The sequence below is a fragment of the Sitophilus oryzae genome, unplaced genomic scaffold (genome assembly GCF_002938485.1).
Source record: "Sitophilus oryzae breed Bouriz unplaced genomic scaffold, Soryzae_2.0 scaffold_1498_pilon_pilon, whole genome shotgun sequence".
NCBI lineage: Eukaryota > Metazoa > Arthropoda > Insecta > Coleoptera > Curculionidae > Sitophilus > Sitophilus oryzae.
The window spans coordinates 2,294,317-2,308,552 of NW_022146167.1; the positions used below are offsets into that span (position 1 = coordinate 2,294,317).

General features: G+C 29.0%; 2 protein-coding genes across 4 annotated transcripts in view; one reads left to right on the forward strand and one right to left on the reverse strand.

Annotated features, from left to right (window-relative positions):
- LOC115877735 (dedicator of cytokinesis protein 3) overlaps positions 1-14,236 on the reverse strand; it is a 92,968-nt gene that overhangs the window by 44,185 nt on the left and 34,547 nt on the right. The gene's annotated exons all lie outside the window — the stretch shown is intronic.
- The window catches only part of LOC115877736 (innexin inx3), a 29,372-nt gene continuing 18,894 nt past the window's right edge, over positions 3,759-14,236 (forward strand). Inside the window, exon 1 of the mRNA XM_030894028.1 lies at positions 3,759-4,125. The gene's annotated coding sequence lies outside the window, so the exon portion shown is untranslated. The remainder of the gene's footprint in view (positions 4,126-14,236) is intronic.

Consider the following 14,236-nt stretch of genomic DNA (forward strand, 5'->3'; position numbering starts at 1 on the left):
TTTAATATCTATCTTAATAGAAGATTATTTTCTTTTATCTATGTTATTAAACTGACATAAAGTGTCGAACAGTGTCGAATTCAACGAGCGTAACCATAATTTCTCGATATACAGGGTGTCCCAGAAATAAGTGCAAGTATTTTGATAAAGATCTCGATAAAAGAAACATATTTTCTATTTATCGTTTTTCAAATAAGTCCAAAGTAACGGAGTTTGGTTTGGTTTGAAAATTTCCAAAAAAAATGATTTTTTGCTAAAATTTTGAGAACCACTGGATCTTTTCTGGATTTTCTTTCTTGTAAATTTAATCTAATACCTATGTTGCCATATTATCAAGAAATTATGTTTTTTTACTAAAAACTAAAAAAATTTCCAAAAACTTTTTCAAAAAATTTCGGATTTTCAAAAATTTATTAATCACAATTGGAACATTTGAAATTGTTTAAAAAAAGATTTGTGGGGTTTGAAAAAAAATGGCATGTTCTATTCGGAGTAAAAATGACTTTTTGTGCCTCGGCTGTGTCAAATGTACAGCCTCGCCACCTTAAAGTGTCATTTTTACTCCTAATAAAGCAATATACTATTATTGCTTAAATTTGCTTGAATTTTGAGAACCACTGGATTTTTTCTACTACCTATGTTGCCATATTTTCAAATTATTATTTTTTTTAACTGAAAATAAAAAAAATAAAAAATTGGAAGGTACAAAATTTAAAAAAAAATGCGAAAAAATCTCATAGACGTGTGTACTTTTTAAGACACACCCTGTATAGTGGGATGTAATATCTCCTATCTTAGACTTATCTAAAATTAAAACCTGCTATATTTCACGTATTTCTTGTTAAAAGAGATATCTAAGTGCATAAAACCAATAAAAATGAAGGTAGGTAGGTATAATAAAATGTTCCCTTCACAATCAACCCTTCCAAAAGGTATATTCTGTAAACTTTCCACCCCTAAACTTCCAGGTACGAAACCCAAACCTCAATTTCGAGACAAAAATCGATAAAACATCCCAAAACGGAGATAAAAACTTTTAGAACCTAGTTCCTAAAACAATATGCCGGTATTCGGTATTTCCAGCCACTGACTGTGACTGTACCACCGACTCATATTGATACAGCAGACGCAGAGCCAAGTCGCACATGCAGTCGGATTTCTTCAAAATGCCCTTTGTTACGAAGAAAATGGTAAAAATTACAACATTCTTTCGGTGTGAATAGTCGGCTGTGGAGCGGTAGAACGTGACGGAAACCGGTCTGCAGTGAGCGAGAGGGAGACGGTACGATCCCCTACCAAGATCCTTTCTACTTAAGTACTGTCGCGACGTTGCCGTACCTTACGTGTTTTCTTGGAATTTGGGGAAATTTATTTTTAGTTTTTTTGAACGAATTAAACTAAATCGTTACGACTGTAGAGATTAAAAATGTAAGGGTTAGGTCTATGTCGAAATTTATATTGTGTAATTTTAGTTTCAATCAAATAATATAAATAGAAAACAGAAAATTGCAAGGTTGCTACTTATTTATTATTATTATAGCTATAATGATTATAGTATTTCATTAAATTATACGTATCTCTTCGCCAAACTTTTTTTTGGCCAAAAGCGTTTTAGCGTGTAAAGCGTTTAAAGCGTATTTTTTATATATTAAATGGCGCTAAATGCTATACCAATAACCAATGACTAAAGAATACAAAGACTAGTGGTTGCAGTAGAATTTGTGATGATTGACCCCATTTTTATGGTTGTAACGAATGAGTCATCAGCTGGTCATTAGCGACAATTTTGGCGATTTTTAATAGTTTGTGTGTAGTGAACTTTGTATAAACTTTATTACAATGGTGATAGTTGTTAGCAGCGATAAGAAAGAGCCAGGAGTTACGTTTCATAGGTAAATAAACAGTCCACTCCACCTTTTTAGAGTTTTTTTTATTGAATTCGATAATTATTTTTCTGATAATAATTATAATGTATAGCACATATCAAGTACCGTATGATCGAAAAAAAAACGGCGTCCAGTTGGCTGGGAAATGACGATCGATGACATTTCCCATATACATTTACATATAAAATGACAGCGATCTTCATTTCATAGCCATCGCTGACGCCGTTTTTTCTCGATCATACGGTACGTATTACGTACTTGATATGTGCTATACATCGATACTAGTTTTGTACCTTTTCTTAACATTTTAATACGTTTTTTTCGTGATTAATTAGTATGATACCACCGCATACACCATAGGCGTAGTCAAAACATTTATCAAAAATATAAATATATCTTCAAGCGGCTATGTTAGGAAAAATATGTGCCACGGCACTGTTTGGTGGTATGGTAACAATTTGGTTGCAGGTGTTATTCGCCCATGTATTTTTTAGATTCTCGAATATGTTCGTTATTTTGTTTCTAATCTTAAAAAACGCTTTAAACGCCTTAGCCCAGGATAACACAGAAAGCGTTTTTTTATAGAGAGCGAGTCTTATACAGGGTGTCCCAGAAATAAGTGCAAGTATTTTAAGGGGTGGTAGATCTCGATAAAAGAAAGATATTTTTTCTTTATCGTTCTTCAAACAAGTCAAAAATAACGGAGTTATTTTACATTAAAAATTTCCAAAAAAAAATGATTTTTTGCTAAAATTTTGAGAAACACTGGATCTTTTCTGGATTTTCTTTCTTGTAAATTTAATCTAATACCTATGTTGCCATATTATCAAAAAATTATGTTTTTTAACTAAAAACTAAAAAAAATTCCAAAAACTTTTTAAAAAATTTCGAATTTTCAGATTTTTTTTTTCGCGAAAAAAACCTTCTGGGGTTTCTGGTGTTGAACTATACTACCAGTTAAAATACTTGCACTTATTTCTGGGACACCCTGTATAATAAGACTCTAATATATAACAGGTGCAAATATTTTTGGGGGTAGTATATTTCGACCCCAAAAACACGTCTATATAATTCCGCCAAAATTTTTTTTGAAAATGTTGAATTTCTTGAAATATTTTTTAGGAATTTTGAATTTTTTGAAAAAAATGATTGATTTTTTTTTTAATTTTTAGTTAAAAATCAAAAGAACACCAAGAAAAGATCCAGTGGTTAGGGTGGCTGAAGAGTTTTACAGATTTTTTAATGTTATTTTGGACTTATTTGGAAAATGGTAAAGAAAAAATATGTTTCTTTTTTCTTTTCGAGATCTACCTGAGTGATATCGTACAGGATGAGTCTTAAATAAGTGCAAATATTTTTACTGGTAATATATTTCGACCCCAGAAACACGATTATAAGTTTTTTTCTCACGAAAAAAAACTGAAAATTTAGAATTTTTGAAAAAATTTTTGAATTTTTTTTTAGTAAAACCACCTAACCATCTAAAAAAGCAGCATCCTCCATAGGCGTAAGCGAGACTTTTATCAAAAATATAAATATAAACAGTAAGTACTAGATAAATTAAATTTTGTAAACCCCCCAATCTAAAAAATTGAATAATCAATTTTATAATATAAGGCAGACATGTAAAAAATAAAATTAAAAGCATCGAACAATAATTTAAAAAAATAATTTGTGAAACCATTAATAATGCAATTTTTATATTAACCCTCTGGCACGGCACTGACCAAATGCTTTTGTATCAGCTGGTAACAATTTGGTCACTTCCTTGTGTTCTATAGTCATACAATACAAGTCAATTCCATTCTAGACTTAATAATAACAAAATTCAGATACCAAAGAATATCGGATTTTTCCAAGAAATACCGGCTGCACCATCTGACAACCTCGCAGTCAACACAGCCGTAACATAAAGAAAAAGACTACTGCCGTACCGCGACCAGTTCAAGAGTACGACGCTCGAATACCGAAATTGGCTTGGGTTCGCTCATCCCAGACCAACTACCAGCAGAATGTCAACTACGATAATTCAGTGACAGTACTACCTAGCCAAAATACCGACCGTACACGTGCTAGATAAACGAAAATAAACCTAGTCTGTAGTACTACCAGAAAACAAGTGCTTCGAAGCTTGGCAAAAGCTTCGAAAAGTTTTTAGTGCTTCGACAGTGTTGGTGACGCTACACAGGATAGCTTTCTTTTTTGGATAACGTTTTTAATAAAATTCTTACATAATAAGGTAACGTTTTATTCATTAATTAATGCAAATAACAGTCAATATGTGATAATAATATTTAAATTAGGCGCTAAATGATTGTTAATTTGACCAGAGAACCGTTTATTCAAGACGTTAGCATCTGGTAAGAGTAATTTTTGTGAAGTAAACGGCACAATTTGCGGATAAACTGTTCTAATTTGGCGTTTAAAATTGTCCGAATCAACAAGTGGACGTTAGAGTAGCGAAACGGGCATGTTTGTAGTGAAATAACTCGGTCTCAATGCCAGATTGGCGTCAAAGTTGACCCCTGGGTTAAAGGAATGTTTTTGTCAATTGTGTTTAGTTTCATAACGTTATTAAAATACAAATTTTATCTTTGCCAGACATTTTTTCGCTCCTTAATATGTTAAAACATTTAATTACTCCTTTGTTTCAATAGCAACTAGATTGAGAATCTACGGAGACCCATTTCACAACAAAAATACATAAATAATGTTTAAAAGATATATCTGAAGTTTTGATCAAACAAATTTGTTATCATGTGCATTCTGGACCAAATAAGTTTTTACATAAAAGAGGAAATTTTGACTTTAAAGATGTATAAAGTAATATTTTCGCAAGTTTTATTTATTAAGTTGTATTTAAATACATATACAGGGTTGTTCACCACATACGACACGGAGTATTGTAGCTAAACGATGAGATTTTTACAAATTGTAAGTTTGGGGTTCGTTGAAGGACTATTAGAGCTACAATTTAAAAATATTTTTACAAGATACAGAGTGTCCCAAATAAATAAAAAATATCAAAGTTGTATTTTTTTAAATGGAACACCCTGTATATTATTACATTTTTAGTTTCTACGACTAAATAAAGGTAAATTTGATTAAGGTTTATTATACTTAAACCTTACCGTTTTAGAAATATTTTCAATTTTGTGAAATTGCCAGTAAACATTTTAAAGCTTCATTTCTCCAAGGGTATCAATGTTTTTAATTTTAATACTAAATATTTAATGAAGTTTATTTATTGATCAGTTATTATGTTGCAATAATAAAAATAATACTACCTTATACAGAGTGTCTAAAAATTTATTTTAAATAATTATTAGCTTCAAACGGCAATAACTTCTTTAATTTAAATAGAATGCCCTGTATATTTTAGGAGAATCAGATGCACAATTAAATTGTCTATCAAATTGTATTATACCATTTTTTACCTATCCCTTCAAGTTTTCGTAGAAAATGCATTTTCTTATAATTTAGACCTCATTTATCAATATATCCATGGAATATTGACATTTTAGATTGTTTTTAAAGCAACAAATGTACAAAATGTACAGACTAGTAATATTATCGTTTTTAGCAAAACGATAATATTACTAGCTCATTTGTATGCAAAAAGAAAACTATTTAAATCTTTTTAAAAGAGTATACCATTAATTAAATATAACACCATTATTTCCGCCCATATACTAATTAATTACATACTTAATTGTGTTCGTTAATAAATTATTATAAATAAATAAGGATTTGAGTCAGAAATCAATATAATAATAAGTTATCAAATTAAAGTCTCTGTTGTTATAAATAAGCATTTATTAAAAAATGAAATATCATTTTTAAGGTGTTACTTTTTATCACACTGTCTAATGCCCACAATAAAATGTTGTTATAAATAAGCATATTAAAAAAATGAAATATCATTTTTAAGGTGTTACTTTTTATCCACTGTCTAATGCCCACACAAAATTCAGTTTTTAGTATTTGGAGCAATTATTATTAATCAACGCAAACAGTCAGTTAATGTAGTTTGAATACTGGAATCATATTAATTGGTACCTCTTTAACAAATATTTAAACAGTTTTTTTATTCTTTAATGAAATAAACGAATTATATCGACAATATTAGTATCTGTACTCTTTAAAAATTTGGTACATCTTTTAAAATAATCTAAAATGTCAATAGTCCATGGGTATATTGATAAATAAGTTCTAAATTAAAAAGAAAATGCATTTTCTGAAACTTAAAGAGATAGGTAAAAAATGGTATAATATAATTTGATAGACAATTAAATTGTGCATCTGATTCTCGTAAATATACAGGGTATTCCATTTAAATTAAACAAGTTATTGCCGTTTGAAGCTAATAATTATTTAAAATAAATTTTTAGACACTCTGTATAAGGTAGTATTATTTTTATTATTGCAACACAATAACTGATCAGTAAATAAACTTCATTAAATATTTAGTATTAAAAACTTTGATACCCTTGGAGAAATGAAGCTTTAAAATTTTTACTGCAATTTCACAAAATTGAAAATATTTCAAAAACGGTAAGGTTTAAGTATATCGAACCTAAAACTTACAATCGAACCCAAAACTTACAATTTGTAAAAATCTCATCGTTTAGCTACAATACTCCGTGTCGTATGTGGTGAACAACCCTGTATGCTATTATAATTTATCTGATTGTTAATAAAAAAAAAGTTTTAAATAAAATATAAAAATTTAAATAAAAATATAATAAAAAACAAGAAAGAATAAATAAATTAAAAAAAAAGTACATACAGAGACAAAACAAATGTTTATTCAACATAACCTCATTGAATTTTTACTCCACAAACCTAGAACTTTTAATAAAGACAATTATTGACATTTAAGACGGTCTTCAATAAACCTATTTTGTAATATTATTTTGTTCTGTAATTCAAAAATATTTTCAAAAGTGTAAAAAATGTCTAAGCATCAAAAAGAAAAGCCATAAAAATATAAAACTTTGTAGAAAATTGTTGAAAATGTTTCGATATTTTTGTTAAATTTTCAGTAAAAAATTATTATGTCTTGCTAACTTGGCAACATGGGTAGTATATTAAATTTAGAGGCCCAAAAAATCAGAAAAAATCCGGTGGTTCTCAAAATTTAAGAAAAACTAATTTTTAAATTTTTTTAAAGTAAAATAAGTTGACTATTTTGAACCGATTTGAAAAACCCTGAAAATATTTACACTTTTTTAAGACCCACCCTGTGTAATAAAAATGACATATTTCCCTAATAATCTAATCTTGCCCTAATAAAGCACTGTCGATAAGAAACACCCTGTACGTGACAATTTAAATATCTTTAACAGCAAAATTAATGCTAAAAACCTGTTTAACAGGCTATAATGCAGTTTTAGACATTCAATTAGTTTTAACTACTTTTAGTTATCTACAAAGAAAGTCTTATAAAAACCAGCCAATTTAACACCAAATGTAAAGATAAAATTCTATGTTTACACATTAAGTAAGAAGCATATGCCATTTTCTACCAAATTGTTTGTTATTTAAGTTAATATCGTCGTCATTTCATATATCTACGTCATATTTTTGAATGTTATTGTATTGAAAGCAGAAAAACGTAATTAAAAATAAAATTTCGTCCAAGTTTTTTTTCATAAAAAGTTTCGTTTAAAAGCCACTGTAAATTAAAAAAAGAATATTTTTTATATTATGTACTTCTATTGATATTTCCATAGACTTAAAATAAAATATAGACTGAGCATCTCATTCATAAATAGCTGGAACATGCGGTCAGACACTGTCTTGTTATTGTTGTGTTATTGTTTTAGGTTATAACGAGTGCGACACGAGCGATAGATAGGTTGTCTCTGTCGTAACGGTCGTTCCCTGACGACTCTGCCGAGAAACACAACACAAACTTTCGTTTCTCAAGTACACCTGAACTCTCCGTATCATAGCCGGGTAATTTTTTTATTTTAATGAAGCTATAATTAAATTAAAAATATATCGTATTTAAACTTTTTTATATTTTATTAAGATTTAGGACAGGTTTTTTAAATATAAGTTTAGAAAAAACAATTTAGAGTCCAAAAAGGATAAAAATAATAAAATACACGTTATAGAAGAAATTTTATAATTGAAATTAGGTAATTTTTGAAATTAATAATAAATTATTAATTTTAGTCAAACATTTACAACCCCTAATATTAATCAAAACAGGATCTATTCCACAGATATAATAGAATCGGCGACAGGGAGAGAAAAAAAAATATGATTGTTGTAATTTTGTTTCTGGTTAAGTGATGTCTTATTATGTAAATTAGAGAAAACATAAATCTGTTCCATTAAAGCAAGGAAGGTGATAAAATAAAAACTACATTTATTTAACTCGGTACTGTCTTTATTATACCAGGTGCGTCTCAAAAGTGGCTCATCCCCCATAATTTTTTTATATTTTCAAATAAAAAAACAAGATTTAGTATGTTAGTATATGAAATAAATTAGGATTGATTGACGCATTCAATTGTTTTTGGTCACTTCCTTTTTAACCGGAAATGACTATAACTTTTAATTTTTAAACGGCGCCCTCGGTATATTTCTACTTTATTCGATAGAAAATGACACTCTGAATAGAATTACATATCATATGTCAACTTTTGACATTTTCGCATATGGTTAATTGTAATTGTAACACGCGGTTCATAACGACAATTTGACTCGAAATACCAAGTGTGTGGTATCAATATATTCATAAAAAATGCTTTTTCCAAATATGCTAATGAGTCACCCTTGTTCCGTTTGAAAAAATTGACATATGTATGATTAAAAATACGATTTGTACATATTTTAACCGACTTAGACAAGACACGAAACCTATTAGACGATCAAAACTATTTTTCCAAGGCTCCTTGATTAAAACTTAGTGTTTTTAACAACACCATGGCACCCTGGATTGAAATTTAAAATACGATTTGTTTTTCAGCGACAATGTCAAAAGTTGACATATGATATGTCATTCTATTCAGAGTGTCATTTTTTATCGAATAAAGTAGCAATATACCGAGGTTGCCTTTAAAAATAAAAAGATGTAATCATTTCGGTGAAACAGGAAGAGACCAAAAACAACTGAATACATCAATAAATCCTAATTTATGTCATATACCTATAACATACAAATCTGTTTTTTTTATCTGAAAAAATAAAAAAGTTATAGGGGGTGAGCCACTTTTGAGACGACCCGGTATATTAAAAAATATTGTTTCATAATGTAATATCAATTTAAAATTCTTGTATGTTATTTTATATGCTCAAGATAATTTTAGAATAAACCATATTTTTAATAAAATCATTATTAATTATTAACAGGGTTATAATTATGACTTTGTTACAATGTAAGTAAGTAAATAATGTAATGAGAAAAAATTCAGATTTTACATTTTACTAAAATATTATCTAAATAAGCGCCTTTCTACAACAACGCCACTGGCTCCCAATGGGCAAATTGAGAGTTGTCTACCGGTCGAAAGTCGTTTCAAGACTTAAATGGATTATTTAAGTCAAATTTCTTGCAAATTTGGCACTGGCGAACCATATTTTATAGTTCTTGAACAGAAAAAGTCAATAAAATAAACACTTAAGGACTACAAACTAAGAAAATGCGTTAATACAGCCGGGGACATAGCGGCATCAAAGCTTTACCGCACACTTGCCACGCGTACTACAAGGTAATAAATGAATGAATAGGCTCCCTCGCCTCTAATCGGTGTTATCATATTGTAAAGAACTTATCCTTTTTAAACAGTATCCGACTTATAATTTAGTAGTATAAGGACTATTTAATACATCTATGGAATATTAAAACCTACTTTATTAAACTGTAGTATTAATATCTCAATATATGTGTATAACAAGAAAAAAAATATTGATAATATTAAAGACGTGACAACATAGGCTGGATGAGGAAGGTTAGGTCGACTGTACCCAGAAGTAAACATGTGTACAAAAAATATTGTTTGTCCGCGTTGAGATGTAAATAGTGTAGTCTATATTTTATTTTAAGTCTATGGATATTTCTAACCTATTGAAACCAAATAAATAAGTGGCAACCTAGCGCTTTTTTGTTTACATTTGGTTTGTATATCTTGGGTACCTTTTTGTACAGTAAGGTATGTTTATTTATGTTATTTGTCTGAGGTGGTATAACGTCAAGTTGCCATGTTTATTTGAAATTTGGATTCGTTTAGACAGTTTAGTTTTGTATGTTTGAGTTTTTGGTTTAAGAGTGTGTTACTTGTGTTAAAATCTTTTACTTGCTGACCCCCTAGTCGAAAATTGTTCTTATTATGTAGGTACCTACTGAACGTCACTTTTTTTCCGATTATTTATTTATAAATGGACAAGCAACATTGAATTGTTTTTAAGTTTTTATAAAATAAAGCTTTGAAACAATGTTTACAATGTAAATAATAAACGTTTACATGTTTATAATTAATTCATTTTTGTTTGCTAAACAATTTTGAATAAAGGAAAATATATAAAAGCCGGCAACGCTGTGCCGGTCGAACTTATTGACGTAACCACAAATTACCTATAACAGATGCGAAAGAAAGCGACTGCATCGGAAACCGTTCGGCAAACCCGACACGCCTATTGAGTGGTGTAAATACACCAGTCGTTTAGTCCGGAAACCCATGCTGTGTCGTATTCGCTTGCTGGAGTGACATAGTGCGTGGTTATATGTTTCTTTTTAAAAATGCGTGTAGGATTTTTGTTGAACTTTTGAACCGTTATTTCTAAGTTTTGGTAATTTGTATATCTTATTTAAAATGGGATACAAATGTGTTTATTTATAAGGAAAAATAAGATATTTATAGTATAAAAAATTAACTTATTTAACAAAATTTAATTAACAATGTGACAAAATAGTTACCTTTCTATTGGTTCTATCGGACTTTTTTCGACTATATAAATCTTTATTTGTAAACTTTAATACATCAAATATTTTCAATCTAATAAATCATTTAGTGATGTAATCATTTAGTGATGTAAATAAGAGGAAATTTCTCACATGGGTGGTCAAATTCTATAGTTTTCATTATATCAAACAGCCTCTGAGAAATGTTTTCAACTCAAAATGCCTTTAATTATGTTTGACTACATCATTAAAAAGGGTCTTCAAATACATCAATGTGATATTTGTCTAAAATTTGCAAAAGAATCCGAATCTCTGGATAACTTGAAATTATTTACCCATTTAAAAGCCTTTGATGATGAAAGTGGAAAAATTTGTTCATTTTATTTACAGGCTGGAAAAATTATTTATATTAAATTTTGATGAGTTTTGCACTGAAGAAAACATTCAGAGGCTGTTTGATATAATGAAAACTATAGAATTTGACCAACCATGTGAGAAATTTCCTCTTATTTACATCATTAAATTATTTATTAGATTGAAAATATTTTATGCATTAAAGTTTACAAATAAAGATTTATATAGTCGAAAAAAGTTGGTAGAACCAATAGAAAAGTAACTATTTTGTCACATCTTTAATTAAATTTTGTTAAATAAATTAATTTTTTATATTATAAATATCTTTTTTTTCCTAATCTCCTACGAACTGATATAATATGACGAGTAATCTATTAAATTACTGTGAGATTATATGCCTCGATAACATATTGGTGCAGATTATTTTCACCCAAACAAATAACCCAAACTATACATTGATGCGGATTGTCTATGAACTCTTTCTGAAGGTCACAGAAACCTGAACGCGGAATTCGGTGTTCTTTCGCATCTGTTATAGTTAATTTGTGATGTAACTAAAAGTTTATTTGGTATGAACTATTATTTATCTCAGTTGTTCCCCCTAAATCAAGTCATTTTACTAAATTTTAAAAAGTAATTTTAATGTAAGACTCATTGTTTTCTCGTCGCCATTTTTGTGATGTTTGAGGAAATCATAGCAGGAAAAATTCTGTAATTTTTAAATAAGAAATTTGATAAGATTGATTGTGGTCAAATGCTACGTTAAAATTGCGTTAATCAGACTGTCAAATAATACGAGTCACATTTAAAATGCGTCAATCAAAAATACCAATTTCATGAGTTTACAGGATAAGCATTCAAAAAAGAACCGTTTAATACGTGTAAATGTGATTAATGAAAAATTTCAAAACGAATGTTTTGTTTTACGATTTGCAAATGTGTGGTTTCGTACTCATTGGCGTAGACAAGTTGGTCCTGAAGGGGAGAAAGTAATGATTTAAATTTTAAGAAACTAAACTTAAATTTAACTGAATATTTTCTTTTAACTAAAATATCCTTAAAAGAACTAAATACACATATCTTTAAAAGTTAGTATATGTCAAACGAATCTGTAACAGTATGTTTAATAACTTTAAAAAAATTCTACAAATGAACCATAAAGAAACTCATATTCAAAAGACTGACGATTTGAACTCGATCAAAACTCATGGGCAGATTTTTTAGAAATTCATTTGTAATTTTATATATACATTTTTGTATACCGGCATACAATCAAATACCTAATACATAAAAATCTGTAATCTAGAGTATTTCTTTCTGAAGGAAATATCAGCCAAAAATTCCATATAAATAATAAGTTAAATCTAACAACGCTTTATGATTTCTAGGATTATTCAATAAAAATGATAAGACTATTGACTTTAGGATTTAAATTCGTCAGAGTTCGTGTAGTTCCAACAATAAAACAAAACTGAAAGTTATAAACATTCTACATACTGTGGTTTATCATTGACATACTTTATACTAACGATTGCTATGTACTCGATATATTTTGATTGGCTTTAATGAAGACAGAAAAATAAAATCTAGTTTCTGTCTATTCTTAAATAGTCGTTTTTGGTATTTAAACTTTATTATAATATATTTATTATGTAGGTACTTAAAAAATAAAAATAAATAAATTAAAGAAAAGAATTAATACAACTAATTTTTTTAATGGTCAAAAGTTTTCATAGGAAGACTTAACAAACTAATTAAGTTTGTTAAGTCTTCCTATGAAAACTGAACCATTGTGAATTTATAATTTGAATGTGCTTCAAAACGATGTTATTTCTATGATGCAAATGCAAAATGCGGTTTAAAAATAGTTTTTCGATTTTTTATCAGCGGAAACAGTAAAATCTATACAGGATTTTCTACCACATTGATTGGTAAATTATCACAAATACCACAAATATAATAATGACATTTAATTTATACTAAAGAAATTATTAAAATCGTAAAAAGTTAGGTGAACCAACAAAAATATATTATTGGACATAAGCAAAACCCATAGATGTATTTTAGATACCGTATGATCGAATAAAAACGGCGTCAGCGATGGCTATGAAATGAAGATCGCTGTCATTTTATTTTACAGCGTGTTTTACAGAAATTACTAGCGTGTACCAGCAACTTCGTTCGCGTCGAATTAATCATTTGTAATGGTGATGTACAGCAAAGCAAGAATTTCCATTAACATACAAACTGGATAAAATTCAAAATTGTCAAACGAGTCTGAGCAGCATGAGAAAAAACAACAACAAACAATACGGCGATATTATTATAAAACTTGGTAATATTTGAGGGGTAGTTTCATCTCGTTGGAATTTGACTTTCGAAAAATCCGTTTGCCAAAAATAAGCTTTTTACGTCAAGCAGTTTAAGCAGAATCGTGGTTAAGAAATTACCCCACTTTTTGGAACGCCCTGTATGATTTTTAAAAAAAATTCAAAATATGTAAAAAAAACAAATAAATTATGCTTGTCCAAGCGTTTTCCCGAAAGACTAACCGTTTTTTAAATAACAAATATGGTAATATTTGAGGGGCGTTTTCACCCTCTTGGAATTTCAGATTCGAGAAACCCCTCCATATCGAACTTCTACACCCCACAGTCAATCCGTTTACCAAAAATTAGCTTTAAACGTCAAGCAGTTTAAGCAGAATCGTGATTACTCAATGGTCATATTTTACGAAACACCCTGTATAAATTTATACAGGGTGTTTTTTTATGAAACACCCTGTATAAATTTATACAGGTCTTCTAATGTTGCTGAAATATTTCTTCTTCTTCTTTACGTGCCGTCTCTTTCGTGGAGGTTGGCGATCACATCATTGGCAAAATCTTCACGATTCTCGGCTTTCCTTATGAGCTCTTCAAAAGTTAGGTGAGTCCAGTTTCTGATGTTTCTCAACCAAGATAGTTTCTTCCTGCCGAGACCTCTCTTTCCTTCAATCTTACCCTTAACTATCAATTGTAAGAGGTGGTATTTTTCATTTCTCAATATATGCCCTAAGTATGATGTTTTTCTTATTTTTATT